Source organism: Falco rusticolus, chromosome 8, assembly GCF_015220075.1.
Source record: "Falco rusticolus isolate bFalRus1 chromosome 8, bFalRus1.pri, whole genome shotgun sequence".
Classification (NCBI taxonomy): domain Eukaryota; kingdom Metazoa; phylum Chordata; class Aves; order Falconiformes; family Falconidae; genus Falco; species Falco rusticolus.
The window spans coordinates 31,247,898-31,271,100 of NC_051194.1; the positions used below are offsets into that span (position 1 = coordinate 31,247,898).

Genomic DNA, 23,203 nt, shown 5'->3' on the forward strand with positions numbered 1-23,203 from the left:
TATTATAGTGATTGCCTAAACAAGACGGGATTCATTGATGCTGTAACTCTGGCTATAGAAAGAAGATCGGGTGACTCTAGGTTATGACAATGACTTGATGGTTTCCTTAAAGGGATGTCCAAAATGATACAGAAATTATGGGTGCGATGTGTCAGTCACAGACTAATGTCTGCCATTAGCATGAGGTTGGCAGGAGCTCAAGATACATGATTATAATGGTCACTTTTGGCCTTAAAAGTAGAAAAGTATAATACTGTTTTCTGTATTCATATCTGGCACTGAAACTCTTAATTGATGATTTTAAAGGTCTTTTCCAATCTAAATGATCCTGTGATTCTACTGTTCTACGATTTAGTCCTCTAAACCACCGGACACTAGATACCTTTTCCAGTTCTATTTATTGCTTGTGAAGGAGAGAACTATGTTTATTCTCTGATAATGCCAGCTAAATCAGCAGAATTAGTAGTTAATTAAGATGCTTTTAAATATGAGTAAGGCTTCCATAACCTCAACTTGTAACAGAATAAATGGAAGATAGAAAATGTTGGCTGAAAATGTAACATTAAAACTTCTAGGGCTAATACTTCAGTGTTCTTGTGCTGTCGTTTGTCATAGATTAAAGACTGATACCATACCTGAATAGTAGCATTTTGTACTCATTTATATGAGGTAAAGAATTTTTAGTAATCCAACCCTAATTTACAATGTAATCGGAATACTTTATGAATACAACTTCAATTTCTACATGCTTCAATAATCTTCAAATTTATTTCAAATAATGAAGCAATGCCAGAATCCAATACAGTCTGTCATAGTAACCACAAACCAGTATAAGATATTTAAAGTGAGCATTTAAAAAGTGGAATACAGAATAACAAAAATGCAGCAATGCTTTTAAAAATGTTTTAAATATAGGAAAATTATTTTTTAATACAAAGTGAGTGATTTTAAAATTTTTGTTTTCTTTGTGTGTTCTGGCATATTTTAAAAATCGAAGTGAATCACCCAGGACTTCTGCATACATGTGAGCACAATTTTTGTAGTACTACCTAAGACAGGAAAAAAACTCCACAGTATTTTAAGGTAACATTTCCCAGCATTTTCATAATTTTCAAATTAGCTCAGATCACTGAAATCATTATGATGAGCTTGGTATTTGCAATTATGTACAGGCTATTAGTAAACATTTGAAAAAAAAGATGTTTAGGCAGCTCACAGAAGACACAGGAGGCAGAGTTTTCTCAGAGCACCCTTAACCCATGTTCCATTTTAATCCCAGGTGTGTGATTGAAAAGACTGGCACAGGCGGTTATGTCCAGCCATGGGTACGTGTAAAGGAGTGTATCTGGTAAAACATAGGATGTGTCAGGTACATGCTATGGCTTTTTCCCATTCCTGCTGCAGGGCAGAGTCAGGCCATATCTGAGACTAGATTCTTGGTAAAATTGTGTAGGTTTTTTTTTCCAGGAATTCATTATTGCATTTAAGATACTGCATTTCACAACAAAGGCAAACAAGCATCTTGGGCATGGTTATCATGGTAATACTTTAAAAAACAGTATGACATTACCTTTTTTTGCATATTGCTTTCATCTTTTGCAAAATGGGGTATATCTTATAGTACTGTGAGTACCTAAGGCAATTCAACATATTTCTCTTTAGTTTCTAAAGATTACAAGAATATGCAGAGTGTGTTTTATATAATGGTTGGTTTAGTGAGTATGGTCTCATCAAAGATGAAGCTTCAATTTCAGTTTCTCTGCAACTGCTAATGTTTCACTCTTAGAAAATGGAACATTAAAAAAATAATATATATACACAGAGACATATTCAGTTTTCCATTTTCCTTTCTGTTTTTATAACTGTTTATATCATTATTTTCAGATGTGCCCAAAATGCAATGGAAGCTTTTAAAAAGTAATTGAATCATTTCAGTAAAAATAATCTAACCACTTTGTAGCAGACTGTGTCCAGTGAAGGACTACAGAGGATCTGATGATATGAGCGCATGCACATATGTATAGGGAGCCCTCCTCTCACCACAGTGTGCTTTCCCTGAGAAGAGGATTCATAAATACAGTTCCTTCTTTCCTCTGTGGAAAAAAGGATGAGTTTCTTACTCCAGTCCAGGCAAATCTGGAGTCTTATTTTGTTAGGCTCAGAGCCACAGGCTCACAGACGTGTGCAGGCTTTTAATGGGGATTTGGCTAACCCCAAGGAACCAGTGCTGCTGCTGCTGCTTTGAGAAGGCTTTTGCTGCTCTGCCACATGCTGTTTGCTGTCCTCTTCCTCTGCTTGTTCTCAGAAAAGGCAGAACTGTTTTCCTTGAAGCCTTCATTAATAAGGAAAAGCAAATCCAGTGCATTTTGCTGGAAAACCCCTGTACTGAAAAAAAAAGTCAATGAAAAGGCTGATGTTCAAGGTCCTAAGCATGTAAAGCAATGTTTCAAGAGGTACCAGCAAACTGTAGCTACAGGCAAATATTATACAAAGCAGCTTCTACGCTTTTGTAAAATATTGAAGTATGTTTGAAATTAAGTTGTTCCTCATAATGAAGAATAAATAGCATACCTGCTTTACTTTTTTAGGTGTGAAGGGCTTTTACTTTGAAATCAGATGCAGATTGTTTCTTGTCTCAGTGTAAAGTTAAAAAAAATAAATCTGGGCAAACCCATAGACCTTATCCTATTCTTAAAATATTTTCTGCCCTTCCCATTCAGCTCTTTTTACAAAACTTCACAGTTTCAGTGGATTTAATTCTGGAAAGTTATCAACTTTATTGCCCAACTGTGGGAGATGTTTCTCTAAATGTCAGGTATTATCAGAGCACAGCACATTTAGAAGAACTTAGACTGTATAACCTCAAGGTTATATGTATTTAAATCTGACTTCATTATATTTTATACAAGACGGAATATCTCTATCTAAAAAGGTGTGTGATTATTTTTTTTTCTCCCATTAGTTGCTATACTTTAAAATCAGTAGAAAAAAACTCAAAAGCAGAGCCACGAGGGCCAGAGCTGCACATAGCATGGACATATTGAGGTTGCATGTGTTTACTTAACTGTGAGATACAACACTGTTGTTCATTATGACAAAAAATACCCCTTAAAGAACAGAGTAATTTCTCCTCTGTTAAGGACTGACAAAATGAGATACAGTTATTTAATAATATCAAGTCTTTCTGTTTGGTATTATAAGTTGCCTGGCTTGAAACTATATTGGCACAGGAAGATGTCCCTATGAGCCCAGTTTAGAATTACTTGGATCTTTGAAATGTCCCTGCAGTGGCTCAGGAAGGTCTCCTGAGGTTGGCTTTGAAACCAGGGAGAGCTAAACTCACCATAGGCTGGAGGAGGCATATCTGATCAGCATCCGTGGTGCTCACAGTAATCAATGGATGAGCTGCTTCTGTCTGCCGCCTCCAGCAGAAGACCCTGCTGTACGCTGTCTTGCTGCAGCCCGTTGTGGACCACAACAGGAGCCCTTGAAGTCCTTGCCCTGTAGGTTGCACAAGCAGTGGTCTCTGGGGCGGTCAGGTCTCTGGTGCAGAACATATTCAGATCTCAGCAGGCAGGGAGAGAGCGTCTGCTGGAGGCAGGGAGGGAACACCCCTTCCTGGACACCCTGGTGCTTGTGGTAGCTGGCAAATGTGGCACCGCAGCTGCTGCCTTCCTCAGCAGCCTTTGAAAGGGCAGCAGTGATTACTGGGGCATGGCGTGTGTAGGTGCAGTGAATCGTGGTCTGAGGATGTTCAACAGAGGAGAGCACAGAGTCAGCTGTTGTAGACATCAGCTGCATTTTATGTGTGATAGCAGAGCAATTTAGCACCTGTTTCAAAATGGTGATATCCACTCCCTCCCACCCCCGTGTGAGGAATTTGAATGTAAAAAGGACACCTCTAGGAGCAGGCAATAAATGAGTTTCTTTCAGTGATTCTTTTTCCCTCAGGGCTGCAATACTGGGTTGCAGCCTAAATTTTGCCTATGATCCACTTTACAAACCTGAGTTCTATTTTACATCTGGATCTTAAAAGATATTGAAAAAGGCACCCTGTACTCAAATAGGATTCCAGCTGAAATTAATAAAAAATGTGACCACATGATGCACTTAAATATTTAACTTCCATCTGACTCTTGATGCATGGGTGCTTAGCTGAGCCACAGCACATGAGGCACAGTTGCTTTAAGCTGCCTGACTGGTCTATAGTTGTGGAGCAATAGCTGATTCTTTTTCTCCCCTTGTTCTTTTCTTTGCAGTGTATTTGAGCAGTAACTAGAAGTCAGGCTGTTTCCTTTTATTATATGTCATCTCCTTTGTTTGTTCTTGCATGGGCTGGAAAGAAAGAAACAAATGCCTTGTGCCAAACTTTGTACAGAAATAGAATAATGCAGGCAAGTAGAAAAAAGTCAGTCAAATACTATAGCCAGGGATGTGAAAGCTGCGTATAAATTACAGTGCAGATGGTGGCCCTCCGGGCAGTGTAGAGGATGCCTAGGAGAGCAACCCACCTTCGCACCTTGCACCATGGCTGGCTTTCCCACTGTGCATCTTGGAAGCACAAGAGAGGAGGAGGTGGAGGAAAAAGGGAGTTGTCATTCACTTGGGTTTTGTATCAGTGTGTAGTTATGGCATGTCCGGGACATACAGGACCTCGCATCTGGGAGGTCCCCCTGGGGTGACTGGGTGAATGTGAAGAGTCATTAGAAATACTTTAAGAATAATGAAAGGAAAAATGAGGGAAAAGTCAATCTGTGTCTCAGAGAGAGAAGGAACTGCTAATGACTGTGAAGGCTGAAGTGTTGTCTCTTTTGCTCCAGTGTTCAAAGGCAAGGTTAGCTGGTTACCTGTTAACCTGATGGTTAACACACTTAACATCAGCGACAGATGGGTAAGTAAGATAGTGAAATAAAAGGTTAGAATTGCTCTTCTGGCCCTGATAAAAATTGCTGTAGGGAAGTAGCTGAGGTAATGTAATTGTGATTATTTGTTATCTTTGAAGACAGACGGAAGATAGACAAGATACATAAGACTGAAAAGGACAAACAGTGGTCTTTCCTCAAAAGAGACCAAACAGGAGCTTCTGGGGAATTTTAGTGAAGAAACAGAGGAAGATGGATTTTTGGGAGGAGTTAAACTGCTTGAAAGTACCTAGAAGTTAACAAGGCAGTAGGTAACTGCCAACATCCATCTGTAAAATCAAATCATAACAAATCAGTCTAATTTCACTCTGTAATTGTACAAAAAGCCTGGTGAGTAGATAAAGAGCAGCCATGGCATTGCTGTCAGGGAGCTGAGGAAACATGGTCTAAATGAGCTCACCTTAAGTAAAAGCAGGGTGCAGTGAATGCTGGCAAATAAGTAGGTCACTGTCAAAAAAGCTCCATTTATGGTTCACAGGGCTATGGCCAGAAACCAGTAATACTCAACATTTTCCATAATGATTTGAATGATAGAAAAAGGATTAAATTTATTTAAATCTGCAGATCATATCAAACTAAGTTACTGACAGCCTTGAGGACAAGGTTAGAACTGAAAGCTATATAAACTGGAGAAGTGATTTGAATATTGGGGTTATAATTCAATAACTACAAAGGCAAGCTCTTACATTTACTTGGGAATAAACATAATAAACAAGTACCCAATAGGCAGCGTATTATAGACAGTATTGCAGGGAAAGATATGGGGATATGGGGCAGGTTGCAAATTGAACTCACCAAAATGGTGTCCTGCTGTTTAGGAGAGAAAAGGAGGTATCACACTTCAGTGCTTAAGCATGTGGGTTTTGTAGGACATGTGTGAAGTCTTGAAAACATTATCTAAGTTAGGAAAATGTTGCGTTTCCTTAGCCTCAACAAGAGAAGGCTGGGGATGTAAGTTTTCAAATATGTAAAAGGTTCCTGTGAGTAGTGAGATGATAACTTTTTTTTTATATATATGCCCTTATGGTAGGAGAAGTAATAGGGTTATCTTGTAGTCAAGGAGATTTAGGTTGGAATGAAGAGAAACCTTTCTAAATCTAAACACAGTTAAACTAAAATAAATTTCTTAGGAAGCTTGTAGAGTTTCTACCCTTGAACACTTTTTGTAACCTGGTTAAACCAGTATTTTCCGTCTGCTTTAGGGACAGCTTATTCTGGTTTGAGGTGAGAGTATGGCTAATTCTGTGTCAAGATTTTTCTATCATTTTTGCATTAAGCATTGGTATTTTGGATACTTAATCTCATACTGCTTAGTATTACAGTCCCCTACTCACTCTGCTTCAGTGCAGAAGATAATGCAATAACAGAGAAAGTCTATTTATGCACATCTTTGAGACTTAACAAATTCCCTTTTCCTATTGATTGCAAAACCTGTTTAAGTTTCATGAAGTATGATCAGAATGCGGATCAGCTTTTCTGCATTAGCAGACAGGGTTGTGAGATTCCAGATTCTTTACTACACTGAGCCCTCTTCTTGAAATAGCATGTTAGAGAAATGCATATTAAGCCAAATCTGATACAGCTTAGAGAAAAACCACATCATGATTGGGAAAATTATGTCAATAGGAGAAATTAAAAAATTGCCCATAGTAGTAATTCAGAAGATCATGAAGTAAACACTGTCTGCCTTCATATATAAATGGAAAACTGAATTTAAAGCTAATATCCTGTAACAGCAGTTCTTAAATTTCTTGGGTGTATGTCCTACTGAAAAATAAGGCAGTTTGCTATGTTGATAGAACAGTTGTATTGGTGAATTATGAGAAGCTGGTTATAGTTGCCTCTTATTTTTTACTAGCAAATATGTAGTTAAAGTAAATTAGTTGCACGTGAAAAGTCCACTGAAGAATGTCAAGTTCCAGACATATATTTTTTTCCCCCCAAAAACGGTGCTTTTGTGAGTTTGCACACAGGAACTTAGTACTCAGATTAATTGCATGCTAATTAGACAAGGAAACATTGTCAGTGTTAAAAAGTTAATGATAACTTGTAACTAACTGCTAAAACGCTGTGCACAGAGCACTCTGCACTCAAATCACTTATTTTTTTAAAATGTGTTAAGGGACTATAATGCAATGCTTTAATATTTTCTCAGATATTTTTGTCACACAGCAGAGAAGTAAATATGTTGTTATTAGCATGGAATAAACTGGATAGCCTTGCTAGATAAAGTCTTGCTGTACAAAGCATTACAAAGCCCTTATCTTTGTATTTCAGAGTTAAAATCGCCAGAAGGGTAATTGGTCAAGGAGCTCTATGGTCAGATTAGCTGCAGTGGCCACAATAGGAAGACTAGAGAATTTTAGTATTACATTTTACAGCTAATGGTGATCCAATAGAGATTCATTCATGTAGGAGCTATGCCAGAAATGCAAATGGAAATTTAAAAGGGTCTGCTTGGGAATACTGGAAAATGCACGTTCTCTTAGATAAAAATAATAATAGGCTCCTGGGTATAAGTCCAGTTAGATCAGCTCTACCAGAATAATACACATGTAAAGAAAGCAGTCTTTTCTAGGAAGGTCCATCAGTTAATAACTGGAATGAATGATGAGAGAGTTAAAATTGCTTCTATCAAAGCAGATCATTAGCTTACTGACTAATTTTACCTGCTTCCCAAGTACTGATAGAGAAGTGTCTGCTAACAGAACTCAGTAGCATTTAGTTAAGTATAATCTTAGCTGTCAGGTACCACTGACCTAATTTGAACTAAAAGAAAAAAAAAAAAAGTTGAGAAAAAAGACGACATATCTAGTAAAGAACAAATTTCTTAATAGGCCCTTATAAATTCCTAAACCTCTAAATGAATATGCAATTAATCACATAGCTTGCACCCATATATAAACCAGCAGCAGCCTAAAGAGATCTGTATGTGTCCTGTATTGCATCAGTATTGCTGTGCCTGTAGCACACACTGCTCTTAGTGATTATCATTCCTAATATTGAAAGAGAGAAGGAACAATCAACTTTTTAACAAGTACTAATTCTCAGGATTACATTTAATTTCCAAAAGCATTCACATGTAAACCATGTATGTCTGTGCTCACTTGATAGTGGATGGAATGGGAATGGTATGTAGTAAGGTCACTCTGCAGACTCTTATGAAACATTTATTTGTTTAATGCCAAGGTGAGCTCTACACATTAAGCAGGTGCTGAAATGGCTCTTTATGTTTGTGAGGATAGCTGTGCTCTGTACCACTGAGGACAATGACATTTTGTTATTGAATTCAATTAGACTTTGAGAGTACTGGAGTGTTTACACCGCTTGGTCTTAGGCCACAGAACCAGATGGAGAATAAATCTGCACCTGTAAAAGGATGGATTTGCTATGAATCCTATCCCTCCTCCTTGTCCCATACAAAGCTTTCTTCTTGTATGAATTTGACACATGGTTCTTACCTTTGAAAGAAGCCTGAATCATCATACATGTTTCTCTGTATTATTTTTAATCTCAACTTCCATATTGAATGTATAGATCTTATAACTAAAATATAGTTAAAAGGACTTGAGTAGGAGTCACTCGAACTGCTGCATCATTATTAGTAAAAGAGATTCTGTAATGACTTTGCTGTATTGATCATAAATTCCTATAAGGGAGGAGGGGGAACATCAGGGAACTTGATGGTCAAGACACAGATCAAGCAAAAATGGCTGTTCTCCCTCTTGAGTATGTGGCCTATTGTGTATCTCCTACAACAAATAAACCACATTTTAAAAAACAAAAGACAAAATCAAATATTTTAAAAGAGGATATAGGTGTTCAAAATGGGCTTAGATCAGTAGAGTCCAGAGAGTTAGGAAACAGTACAGCAACTGAGAATCTGGACAGTGGCTTATAATAAAATAGCCACTACTTACTTGGAAATCTAAGAAGCTTAATTTGATTAAAGCCCCATTATTATTTTTAAAAGGACACAAATGTGAATTTTACTAGGTAGTTCCTCATATTAAAGGTGCTTAAACATTTTTATAACCCCCACTACTGAAATTAAAAAAAAAAGGATTGATCTGTTTTTACTCATTATGTACATAATCACTTTAGGTTTAATCATTTAATTCTGCACATTGAATTACAAGGAAGATGAATTAAATGTCAAATAAGTGGTTGTATTATGGAATTTCCTCCATGTGAGTATGTGAGAGGAATATAAGCACTTTACATAAGATATTTGATGTAAGATCGCTTAGATTTCTTTGTTTTGATTACGATGGCTTTAGCGTGCATGGAAAGGCTAAGGGTAACAATTTCAAGGGCTTATGTGTCAGATTTACAGAGGTATTTTGAATGCCTAAAGGTGCAGATAAGCACCAAAGATGATCTTTAAGAACCATGCCAGAGGTATGCATCCCATTGACTTCTTGAGATCTCATTGACTTCATCTGACACCTAAATGCATCCATCTTTAGAAAGTTTAGAATTCTATTCCCCACATATGTTTTATGCTGAAGAAGCATTGAAAATAATGTCAAATATGGCCTTGAGAGAACCCTGGTGGTGGTGTCCCTGCAAGAGAGCTCCAACACAGCAGGTTATAACCTATCCACATAGATTGGTGACTATTGCCATGAACAAATAACTCTTTAGGGTTTCACTGTGCGAATAACTGAAAATCTCCAGTTGTCACTTCTTTTATATATGAGTGAACTACTGTGAGTATATATGTGAACTTAATAGTAGTGCATATTTAAATTTACTACTTACTTGTTTCTGGATACAAATCACACATTGATGAGCTAACCAAAGTTTACAGAGATCAATACAATAAAAAGATTTTCATCCAAGATATAAGTTTCCTGTAGCCATCTCTTTTCAGATACATAATGTCACAGGTGGGAGTCGTATAGAGGATCAGGCAGTAAATTATTACAATCAATACCTAGGTTGGAAAGGCCTGAAGTGAGGAAAGGCTTCCCTAACAGAGGATTTCTTCTGTTAAGAATCTTAACAGAAGTTAAAGTCCCTCTGAAGATCACATTCATAACCACATTTGACTCTGTATATACATTTGCAAAGAAGCATGCTTACCAGAAAAATATAGCAAAAAGAATGTTCCATGTAATAAATCATAGAAAGTTCTGGTTTGTTCATCAATATTTTTTTTTTTTAAATTATTATTTAGCTGAAATCATTAGCTTTCTCATAAACACTTTGGGATCAGAATAGAAGCTCAGAAAATATGCAAGTGACCTGTAATAAGGTTTTGAAAATTGACTTGAAGCCCATGCAGTTGTGTTAAAAGAGCAAATCCAGCTGAGTCCTTACCTTGGTGTTGTGAAGCTACATCGTTGGAAACGTTTAATCACCTACAAGAAAATATGTAATCTTACTGATACTTGCTTAGCTGATGACTGATGTGAAAGATTTTGAGCACACTTACTGCAGCTTTTACGCAGAGATTATTAGAAAAATGTTTTTAAAGTGTAATCACTGATGTATCTTTGTACTTGAGATAGCAACCTGAGATTGCACCTCATTGTAAAAGGTACCCTACAACAGCTTGAAACCAGTAGCTGTTCACTGTTCATGTGCCTAGCAATCACCATGAAATGCAGTCAGTTCATAAGCATGATGCACTACCTTGTAAATCTTGTTTGCACAGATTATCAGAACAGGGCTTTAATGAAATACTTGGAACATTAGTCTCTAGATGGAAATAGGGAAAGTAGTGAGTTGACAGATGGGCAAATCTATAAATATGATCAACAAAATTATGAAATGTTGAAAGCCAGAGAGGAAGGGTCTATCATTACAGCAAAATTAATTCTCAGGGGAGCCATATTGATACAAGCAATGCCATCTGTACTATCAGTTAGTGACCCATATTTTGCTAAGTTCTTTACCAACCAACATAGATGAATAAAATACAGTTTTTCTATTCTACTGAATTCATTCCTGATGTTGCTTTTCTTTGCTTTGACAAGGCAGTAGGTGAAGATGATAAATGGTATAGTTGCCAGTGCCCTTTTAAATGTCTTGGCAAAAGCACAGTGTCAAACAGAAAGCAAACTGTACTGCATTTTATCAGATACGTTAACACAAGAGGAACAAAAGCAGCATTACATGGAGGTAACAGAAGGAAGATGTGCAGCAGTAATGAAGTAATTTTGCTACTAGCCACTGCTATGTCCACCATTAATGGCGATATCACTTAAGAGTACTAAAAAAATGAACAAAAAAGCTGTTTTTCTGTTCCTTAACAAGAGCTAATATATGGTGCAATTTAACAAGTTGTCTGATATGTTCTGTGACTGTACAATCAAAAAAGAAAATAGATCTCTAGGAAATATTTAAAATCAATAATAAAAGAAGTTAATTATTTTTAAAATAGAACAAAAGATGTGGTAAGAACGTTCTGCAAAGGAAAAGGATAAAACAGATTTAAACCCCAACCAAACAACAAACAAACGAAACCACCACTACTTTACCGGTCTCTTCCCCAAAGAACAAAACACCTGGAGAAACAAGACAGTAAAGTATCAAGCTGGCTCCTTTATCATTGGAATCTGGAATTTGCTACTTCCTTGCTGAGCAAGGACAAGTAACCTTCATGGAAAGCCTGTGTCTTTCTAGTAATATGAATTACTTATCCTAAAGGAAAACAGCCAGCCTGACCCAGGTCATTGCTTAAAAAATGCTAAGGCAGAGCATCCTTTCACTAGAAACACCATTGCAACAACATAATTGAATCCTCTGCGCAAGTGGATGTAAATGGGGATGGTTGGCGCTGCTTTGGCTTTTAAGAAGTAATACATAATCCTGTAACTGAAAACTGTCCCAGAGCAAATGCCCAAAGACAAGAAAGGTTTGTATGTGTTTCAAACTTTTTAACCCTCCTGTCTCACAATTCTCTTCTTGTAGCTCATTGTGTGGCAGGGGTATCTCCTGTCTACATTATGCATGAGGAACCCATCCCATCTTTCTCAGAAGAGGCATTGGCTGCATTCCTGGCTCCTTGATCAAAGAAAAATTGGCTGACTGTCTCTTCTCTGACTAGGCCAACAGGTCAGTCAGGAAAGCAGATAAATCTGCTGGCATTTGCATCTCTCAACAGTGTTGAAAGGAGGAGTGTTGAATAAGTGAATCCCTGCAAAATCAGAGTAGCAGTTACTTTGGTACAGATAGAATGAAAGGTCTTTTAAAATACATGCATAGACAGAGTTGAAATACCTTGAAGTAGATGGCAAAGACTAGACCTTTATGTAACTGTCCCAGAGAAATGTTTTAAGTGCATCTTTGCAAAGCTGTCTTTGTTGCACATCATGCTTTAAACCAGGCTTCAGTCTCATGCTCTGAGGAACACTGATAGTGTGACAGACCTAACAGATCAAATGGTTGGGTCCACTTTTTAGAGAAATATTAAGATGTGCACCTTTATTATCCAATTTTTGTGTTCTTTTTAAGTAAGGACAAGTCTTTTTGGGCATATGAGCATGAAAGGTTGTTAGCCTGGGGTCTCAGGCAATAAATTAATGTTTCAGTGAAGGCAGTCAACCACCTGCACAAATGTAACCTTTTTAATTCTATTTATTGTCTGCAAATATAGCACCAGATTAGATGTATCCTGGAGAGCTGAGTTTGGTGTGAGGTATTCATCACTTTGTTACAGGTTCTTTGAGATCACTGTGATGTAGTCCCTTGTACTAAATGAATAGCTCTCTTATCATGACCTTTTAATCGCTTCATCATGAAGAGGTCTTTTATTTGCTATGAGAGCCTACTTAATGTTACCCTCCATCAAAGGTACTGTAATATCATAAAATGGTAACAACAGAGACTAATACAGAAATATGGTACAATAAGAGAAAATTAGTGAAGGTAGGCCTAGTTGACTACAAGCAGCATCATGGCTTGCTAAGGGGAAGTGCTGGAGTGGATAACTAGCACTGAGCTCAATTGTTGGAAGCTGCTAATAGAGGTGATATTCTGCTCAGTTTTGTAACAAGGTAGTGGAACAGAAGGGGAACAATATAAGCCAGCTAGCAGGACCAGCAGCACCAAAGAAATCGCAGAGATAAGAGAGATGAATAGGGCATGACCAAAAAGGAATTTTAAAACTAAAGATGAAATTTAGCTGTAGTGATACTTGTGGGACTTACTGCTGTGGACAAGATTTTCTTTTCATGCTGTCTTAACATAGGCGTAGTTTATTGAAGTACTGGAGTTCACACTCCGTAGCAGAACTTATGTAAGAAGGGGAGAAATCTAAATTGCAGTGTTTAAATAATTTGAAGAGTTTAAACAGGGTTTCTAGAGAATAGTTTGGAGGGATGGATCCTGGTCATACTGGCTGCTTGAGTTGTAAAGGTTTGATTGCATTACAAGAGCATTTGACCACATGGGTTTCAAAACATGAAATGTGAAACGTGTTTATAGCTCAACCTACAGGGAGATAAATAATCAAAGTCAAGGAACACAAACAGTCATTTTCTCATAAAAACTATGAAAGACCAAATAAGGAATTTAATACTATTGAAAAAAAACCTGAACAACCCACCAACAGTATACAAAAATTCCCTGGACAATCTAGCATGTAGAGATACCATTAAAGGTGTGGGTATCACTGTGGGAGACTCCCAGAGAAAAGAAGATGACTTCACACATGAGAAGGAAAAGCAGGAATGCAGTGGGTCTACGTGGCATATCCACACTAAGCAATTGGTGATGATGGTAGGCAAGAGTGTGAAAGGCGGGAAGTTCGTATATTCAAGTACTGAACTGTCAGATTCCTGAGAAAACTGTTTTCACTCACGTCTTGTATCCTCCAAAAGACAAAGGGTCTAAATGCCAGTCTGCTCTGCATAATTTCCTTCATCAGTCCAAAGAGCCTGTGTTTTCTATCCACCATGCCCACACACTGCAGATCTGCTTACTGCTTTCCATCCCTGCTGCCTGTTCTCTTTTCTCTTCATTTTCAGCCCTTTAAGGGGCTCAGTTCTGTTTTGTTCTGAATGTTTGTGTTTTGTTTTTCTTTTTTTAATTGTTTCTCCTTTTTGCTATCCTGATATTTTTAGTTTTATCTTTTTGTTTTCCTTCCTCCATCCTGCATGCTTTCTGGTTTACCCATCTACTTCTCCCAGCCCAGTTTTTCATTTTCCCTTTGCATTTCCTCAGACCCAGACGCCATTTATCTCAGTGTTTGTCCTTTCTGCAGCTCCACAGGGTCTTTTCATCTCATGTCATTTGTAACCAAACAGGAGAGGAGCTTCCAGTATCTGCTTTCTTACTGCTGCCTGAGTGAGTCAGAGTCTCTGGAGAAGAAAGAGAGATACTGAGACTGTAGTCTTTACTTCAAAATTGTCCCATTGCATACCGTGATTTTCTGTTGTATCCTCATCATTTCAGGGCACCTTCAGTTTGGTTTTGTGCTCGGAACCTGGACATTTTATTTTATATGGAATGTGATTTTAGAAAGCATTTTCTCAACTTTTGTACCCATTTCTTTGCATATAATGTTTCACTTGAATCATCTTATACACATTTTGTAAATATTACTACATGCAAAAGTGCATCTCTTCAGAACAAGGTTGTATTTTTTCTCCATTTGGCAATTTTCTCTCTAGCAATCTGTTCGAATAAATACAATATGTGAGGAACATATTACCTTGGAAAAACTGAGAAGAAAACCAAGTCTCGGCTTGATTCTTTCTTCCACAGTATCCCAAAGAGCAAACTAAATTAAACCATCACAAAACACTCTAAGGAGATTTCTTGCAGCTCTGCCTTCAAGAAACAGTGATTTAAAACACACTTTGGTTTCAATTAACAGTTTTCAATATATGTGGAGATACTCAGTCCAAGTTTCCCATAAAGGATGCCTCTCATACGGGATTCAGGTTGTACTGGGAGGATTCTACATGTAAAGAGATAAGGCTGTTTAAAGTATCAGGCAGTATTGAAGTACTTAACTACATATTTTTCTAAGAAAGATTTAGTATCCTTAGCTGCAGTGACCGAAGCAAGCGCCTTCATCAGCCTCATATTTCTATGGAGATAAAGTTCTGGTTGTGTTGTCAGCATTGGTATCTTCTGTTTCTCCTTACACTAGTCCAGATCAAAATATGCACGCATGTTGTGAAGCTGCTTGCAAATCAGTTCAGGAAAGGACAAGTTTCTATAAATCCCAAAATATCCGTGAAGTCAAAATTTTAATCATACTTAATATGAGTGTGAGCATACACTTGAAAATGATGTGCAGGTACACGTGTATCAATATAAAAAATGCACACGTTACGCTTGAGGCTTGAGACTTACTAGTTTTGCTGTCATGTAACAATCATCTCAGTGAAATCATACCTGGTTTTTAATGCTGAAGGTGAATAAGCCAGAAAAAATTCATATAAATTTTTGTCATAAGTCATCTCATACAAGACTCAGAAACGTATTTTACGTGATAGTGTAACTAATAGAATTTCAAATGACAGTGATATATGAGGCTTTCAGAAGTAGCAATGCAGAACATTCTTTTTTGAATAATTCACTCATCTGAAGTTATTATATATTCAAAAATGATTGAGTTGCGTATCCAAATATAGGGTGGTCTATCTCAGCTCTTGATGTAGGAGAAGAAAAAGAAGTTTCTGCAGTTATTCAGAACTGTGGTTTGTATCACATTACTGTTGGTTAGACGAACTAAGTTTAATTGATTGTGAATTAATTAACATTCTATGGTGGACGTCTTTTTCTTGAGATAATTAATCTTGCTAAAGAATTATATGTGGAACAATTGAAGCTTTAGCAGATTTTCTAGAGGTGCTTTTTTGTTTAGGCTTCCTTGACAGACTTTTCTCTTACAGATAAATTGCATGTCGAGAAATGTCTTGCCTTTATTTATTTTTGTTTGGCAGCATATAGTTGTTATGGCTGGCAATATTTCATAGCCCAAAGTATTAACACTAACCATAAATTATTACCAATGATACACAGTGTTTCTTATCAATCACGACAAGTAATTGATGTTGACTGAAACAAATAAATACAATGCTTTGCAAAGTTATAACCTTGTAATTTAACTCAAGCGCATCAAGCTATCTTAGATTAACTATTTGCAATTAGATATAGAGCTTTCAGAAATAAGGTATCCTACCTATATATATATACAAAAAATATAGAGAGATTTAGACATGAATAATGGTAAAATTTACCTCTAGTTTTTTGCTTGCAGAACTAGGCAGAAACAACAGGATTCAAAGATGTGTGGAAAATAATCATCTCATTATTATAGACTCTTTGGCTGGTTGTTTTCAGGATTACTCTGAATCCCATTGAAGAAGAGGTTGGGAATCTTTGTTTGGGTATCATACTATTTAAAATGAGAGGTCCCATAAATTTTGTTTCAGATGTAGGAGGTCAGGCACAGTGATCGTAGCAGTCCTTTCTAGCTGCATGAACTATAAATTAATATGAAATTAACTTCAATTTTACATTATGGTAAGCTGGTGCAAATCCACAGTTCATGAAGGAGTTAAATTATATCACCCAGTCATTAACTCATGTGATTAAATTCCTGCTGAATCTAGGACCAGGAAAAGGACAGCCAAACCCTGCGCCTCCCAAGAACAAAAGGTGCTGCTTTACTGAAAGACGGCGTGAACCATTTCTGGTGTATACCCCTAAGTGAGCTGAGCTTTGGTATCACTACGCAGTGTCACTCTTTTTGTTGCCATGGCATGAAACCAGCATAATTCCAATCTTTAACTGATGTTATTTTCATAAATATGCAGTGTCAGTCCCTTATTGATATAGGGTGTTTCAAACTCTTCATTTGTAGTATGAGTGTTACATGGTGCTTTCGTGTGCCTGTGGCTTGGCAGTTAATGCTGCAGAGCTCTCTAATCGCTTTTCACACACTCAGGCAGCGCGTTACATGAAACCCAAGCACAACCATGCTGTATTTAGTTCTTTAATCCCCTTTAGAAGCAGTTCCTATGCTGGAGAACACATGGAGTCTGACTGAACAGGCAAATGGGGAACATATGAAGTGAATGATAAAGAAGTTTTATAGAAAGGTGGATTTCACCTAATAATGTTATTGATTACTTTATTAATTTATTTAGCACTTAAATTGCAAAATAGATGGAGGATTCATCCAGCAGCTGTACTTTGCCTTTGGCAGTAATCATGCTGCTACTAATTTCATCTTAACTCCATCACAACTTTTACTAACAAGAGTACCACACACATAATACAAAGGGAAGGAAAGAATATATCATTTTTATTGTTTTGTGAAAGTTGTGGCTCAGCACTTTAGATACTGATTCCATTCTCTTTGCACTGCAGTCCTAGCAAAGTCACATGTGTTAATGCTCATAAAAAGAAAATGAGGAATACAAGTTTGTTATTTGAATCTTGATCTGGGTGTTTTTGAGAGCAAGAAGTTGCTGCTTGAAATCCTGATGGCATAAGGCAAAGACTAACACCCTCCCAGTGTAACTCATTTGCTTTCAGCAGACTACCACAAAGGATGAAATCTGGCCACAAATACTTTGGTGTTCTCCAAATATGTAGCGGAATAAAGTTTGTATATGACATTAATGACCTGCTCAAAGTCTTTTTCTCATTTTCATTGCTGGGACTCTGAATTACACTAGTGTACACCGAGCAAAACTGAGAGTAAAATATCACTGGCTAGAGGACAAAGAATTTAGATAATAATTTACATAATTTATATAGCTAATATATATACTATGCAAAACAATATATTTTGATAATAATTTACATAATTTATATAGCTAATATATATACTATACAAAACAATATATTTTGATAATAATTTACATAATGTATATAGCTAATATATATAGACTATACAAAACAATATGTTGTATAATTTTGTATCATTTGTATAGGCTGCAATTTTTTATAGAGAGTGAATTTGAATATACAGTAACGACTTACTGAAAGTACATGATACAATATTTTGTTTGGCTCATTTCATGCTAGCTGAAAATTGAGTAACAAAAGTCAGATCTCTTTGATACAACGGAGTATGTTATTGAGCCATCCGGCCTCCTTTTAGTTTTAATTTGTATGTTGTCGCACTGTGTGCGGGTACTAATTGCCCTCTGAAAATGCTGTGGCTGGATCATTAGTGTTGTGCTTGAGAAGCTGTGCCAAAGCCCTGCATCGTGAGCCCATGCACAACTAGCTGAGCGTTGCACTTCATTGCACTCCCGGTTAAATGGGGTTAAGTTGTGTGGAGTTAGATGGGTTGCGTGGGTCTGTGGGATCGACTCACCCAAAGTCGTCAACATGGTCTCACATTGTCTGCTATGTCACTTGCTTCTGATGTGACTGTGTCGTAAGTGTAGTGCATTAATTTCAGTAATGCCTTCAAAAGGCCTTGGTAACGATCCTGTGCATCTGTATTTCGTTATCCTCCCCTCACATTCTCTCCGCTCTGAGTCTGGTGCTGCCTTATTATTGTAGTTCATGGCATGTTCTGCAGGCTCCATTTTTCTCCCACTATACTTTTATCCCAAAGGCAGAAGAGGAAGCAATACATGTTTGCATTTCTTTTCCTAAAATGAGTTTTTGAGTTTTTAGTGAAGGGTTATTGAAGGTTTGATCTTGGAACTGTGAATTGAGGTTCTGTGTGCCATTGTGTGGGAGCACTTCCTTGCATGAATGGTGAATAAAATATTGGTTAACATTTATCCTGGCCTTGTAATCGCTTTACCATGGCAAAGTCTTTTGGTTCAGTTTTGAGCATAAGTAGATTTTTCAGTAATTCTTCAAATCCTTAATTCCATTGTAGAAAAGAGGATGAAGGCAAAATCCTACTCATGTTGCGGTTCTTCAAACTGTGTATGCCAGGCAGTAGTTGCTCTGTCTGGCACTCACTGAGCCAGTTTGAAAACTTTCCAAACCATTTCACTAATGTATTATGAAAGATCTTAAAAAGTGAGAACAGCCATGGATGAATGAAGAAGCGAATGTCCTTGTCAAGATTTATTCCTGTTTCCTTTCCCTTGATTTCTCAGTTCCACATGCATTTTGTGATATATACTGTAAAACAGGTTATTAATTACGAAGGTTCATTTTTACTTTCAGGTAGTCCTTTTTTTCACCTGCATTCAGGAATGTTTGTTTCTCAGTAACGTTGTTTATAGATGTGATGGCCTGAAGAGATAATTGAGCCAAGATTTGTGGGAAAAGGTAGTATCTTTTATTAGAGCAACTGATGTAGCTGGGAAAAAAGCTTTCAGGCACACAAAACCTTTTCCAGGTCAGGTTCTCTTAGCTCTGAGCTGCCTAATAACTGACTTACGCCAGTGAAGCAATAAAAGCAGTTTCTTGATCTTTCTCTTTTTATGAATAATATTATTTGGGGGGGCATCCATATACTGCAGCAGTTAAAACTTCCCACATTCAGAATAGTAATCTCTTAAAATACTAGATTTTGTTTTCCATGAGATCAGAAGTGTAAATTAACCCATAAAAGTTCCGATACCTCACTGATGGATCATAAAGGTCTGTATGATCTTGAACCTGATTTGAGAAACTGCCTCTCTTTCCAAGTCAATGTGTGTGTTTTGAGATAAGTGGGATGGGCATGATGGCATATTCTGCAGTTTCAGTTATTTAGTGATGCTCTGCTCATTATCTTGTTTTAATTAATAGGAATGGCATAGCTTTTAATTTTTTTTTTTTTCTTATTTGCTAGGTACAGTACGAATAAATAGATATCTACCATAGGAATATTGTGTGAGAGAGATATACCCATTTGGCTGGTATATTTTGGAATAACTGAAAGTATTACTACAGATGCTGCAATTTTCAGTGTATTTCATATACTGTCACTTTTTATCATTCTTGCTCAGACTGAGTGCTGTTATGCCCTGTGAGAAGTCTTTTTTTGAACCTGAAAGGGGAAAGTGAAAGTGAAAGAATATAATTGGTTTATAATATAGGAATATTATTATAATTGGTTTGTAATGTAGGAAATAATATAAAGGATGTGTCAAGATCTTTGGCATGCCCAAGCATTTTGTGCTTATAACACTGCAAGGTTCTAATGTCCTCAGCTTTCCTCCGTTCCCCTGGAGCTGAGAGCCCTCAATATCCTTTAGAAATACTGCTGGTGAGGTTTTCTTGGTAGCTCTTTAGCACAAACAGTGTTCTGCTGAGGGGTGTTTCACAAATTGCCCAAGGACAGCAAACTGATTATTTCCTGGAGTATAGTACAGAATTAGCTGAGTGTATTTGGCTAAGTGTATAGGGCACATTGTTTTCCTGCATCTTGTGGGCTATGCATTGAGTTCCATGACAGTACTTATTTTTAGAAACCTTAGAAAGACAAAGACATTCCTTGAAAGGTAGAAAAGAAAGGACATGCAAGACTCAAAGCAGTATGTCATCTAAAAGTTCAGATCGTGATTGATAAGTGTGGGTTTTTTATTGTTGGCTGTTGACTGAATAATAAATTGTTATTTCAATAAGTTTTGACTGGAGCAATTTGTCTTTAAATACTTTTTTCACCTTTTTCTTTTAGGTCCTTTGTAATATAGTTCTGTAATTTTATTTTCTTCATACACAAATGCAGCTAACTTTTCCAATGTTGAACAACATCACAGGGACGTCTGTCTTCAGTTTATAAATCGATGAAAGAATGAATTGAGAAGAAATAGATGATATGCAACAGTTGTTACCTATCGCATTCCATGGCAAAAGAAAAAAAAAAAATAAATTATATTGAAGGGGAGGTTTGCTGTCTGCTTGATCTAAAAAGCCATTTTTTTGTGATGTCAGATGTGGTATGTTAGGGATGAGGAGATGTGTGGTCCTAGCTACTGACAAGGCTCTAGGCAAAAGGAAGCCAAACAGATTAAGCCTATATACAAAACTACAAGAGCTTCTTAGGAACTTACTATATAAGCCAGACTTGAAAGGGAAAGATTTTCTACATCCTCTTTTTTTCGGGTTTTTTTTTGGTTGGTTTTTTTATTTTTTTTATTTTGATAATGATTGTGTTTCCGTATGTGGCTATTGCAAACAGGATGAATTTTAAAGGTATTAATACTTGTAACACAAAGATATTAATACCTTTACGTAAACATGTAGATAGAAATTTTACCATAAGGCAAGAGGAGAGTTTACACATGAAATATGAAGTAGTGTTCTTCTTATAACATATTTTCTGTTAAAGCTGTCAAAACGACTTATCAGTTTAGCATGTCTTATTAAAATACAGTCTGTCTAATAATATACTTTTAAAATACTTCTATTGTAAATACTTGTCAGCCCTCCACATGTTTTCTGTGATGTACTTTTCTCTTTTTCTGGAAGCACAAGAGACCCATTCCTCTTCACTGTAAGTGCCTATATGAGACTGTCCCCTGTAACAGCTGCTGACAAGGGCCCCTCTGCATAACCTCTGACGATGGATGCCCTGTGCAGAAACCACCATGATTTAACCATTTATGGCCCTTTGAGCTGCTATCTCTTACCTCTAAACAATGTAAGATTTATAAAAGAAAGCAGGAACTTTGAAGCTAATGGTTTGTCTTATTGTCTTACCAGCAGTACTTGAATAACTCTATCTTGATAGGCCCTCAGGCATGTCATTACCAAGTTTATTTTTCCAAGAAACACCACTGAACTTGTGACATGTAAGCAAGCAATCTCCTTCTACTATATATATAATTAGATGTATATGTATGTATAATATAGAGACATGGTAGTAGATATGTTTTTCATAGTTATTTAGAGAAAATCAATCAATTTACTTAAATATTCTTCTTCGTGCCTTTCAACCTCCTACAACAATCATAATATTATTATTTTTTTTTCTATTTCATATATGTGTGATTCTCCTTACTGAAGTGACACTTTCAATGTTAATCATCATAGACTTGGAAAATGGAAGTGTCCAGAAGGGAAATTCAAGTGTTGCACAAAGTACAAGTTCCTAATCTTACAGACCTTTGTGAGTTTCTTGCAGCATCATCCAGCAAGGATTTAGGACATGCTAAATTCTTGGGGTGTGTATGGGGAACTAATAATGGAAACAGGATCAGCAGAAAAATGTTTCAGATAGTTCTGTTACTGAATAGCCTCTAGACAAAATAACAACCTCTGAAACCATTCTGATGTGATAGTGGCAAATTCCAATGGCTCTTTTCATATGTGTTCCTCCTTTGTCTCTTCAGAGGCAATACTGAAAGTTACATGGTGCAGATAATACAAACTAAAGAGTTCCCGACACATATATCTATATCAAGGTTTCAGTTGTACAGCTGTATCTGTTTCCATCTAACTGGAACCAGCCTGACACTGTCCAGAAGTCCTTCATGTGCCAGGCAGAAATACTATCATTTTGTAGACCTGAAGCTACAGTAGGTCTAGTGGATGTCACCTTACATTTATCTCTGTCAGTAGTTTACATTAAAAAGAAGAGTTTATTTTATGAGTAATAATTAGTCACAAACATATTTTATATTCCAAGACCATCAGGTAATTTAAATTTGTAATAAAACTAATTAATACTATGGAATTATGCTATTTTCATAATGTGAGACATAGTGGTAAAGAAATGAGCTCAGTTAAAATCAATCCCCTGAGCCTGGAAGACAGTAAAATGTCAGTTATTCACATAGATGTATAGGAAAATGTTCGACTTTAGAGAAAACATGTAACAGTTTGCTTTGATTTATCAGTTTGGTGTGGTGGGACATCACATTATACACTCTGCCATGCTGTTCCCCACCATGAACCCTTTGGGTACATTAGGCCCTGATATTTTGCACCTAAATGACAATTTCATTCATTTCAGTTGACTTCAATAAAATTTTCAACGAGTAAAGACAGCAACATAAGACTGTACATTACAATTGCTTTTCTGTTCTATCCAGACAATCCTGGGGTTTCTGAGACCAGAAGTTGCTGGTAACTTCCTGATGAATTAGGAAGGCTTACTGACAAATAGCTCTTTGTTTTACCCAAAATGTTACATATGAAAAATAAACTTTCCCCAGATTTCAAAGTCAGTCAAACAAAATGAGACTGAAACATACCTAAGGAAAGCCACACCAAACAGAGCCCCAGCAAGCGCTCAGGTTTTCTATTCTGTTCCATGAGCCATAGCCCAAAAGTTGTTCAGGCTATACCTAGCAGGTGGTCAGGAGAATATAATACAACCCCGTGTCTGTCTGCACTTCAAGTAAAAAACTGTGACGCCTGTACAGTTGTTTTGACCATAACTTGATGAAGAAATATAGGTA

At 36.8% G+C, this 23,203-nt stretch overlaps 1 protein-coding gene across 2 annotated transcripts in view; it reads left to right on the forward strand.

Moving 5' to 3' along the window:
- Nucleotides 1-23,203, forward strand: part of DPP10 (dipeptidyl peptidase like 10) — a 551,325-nt gene that overhangs the window by 446,856 nt on the left and 81,266 nt on the right. The window lies entirely within an intron of this gene.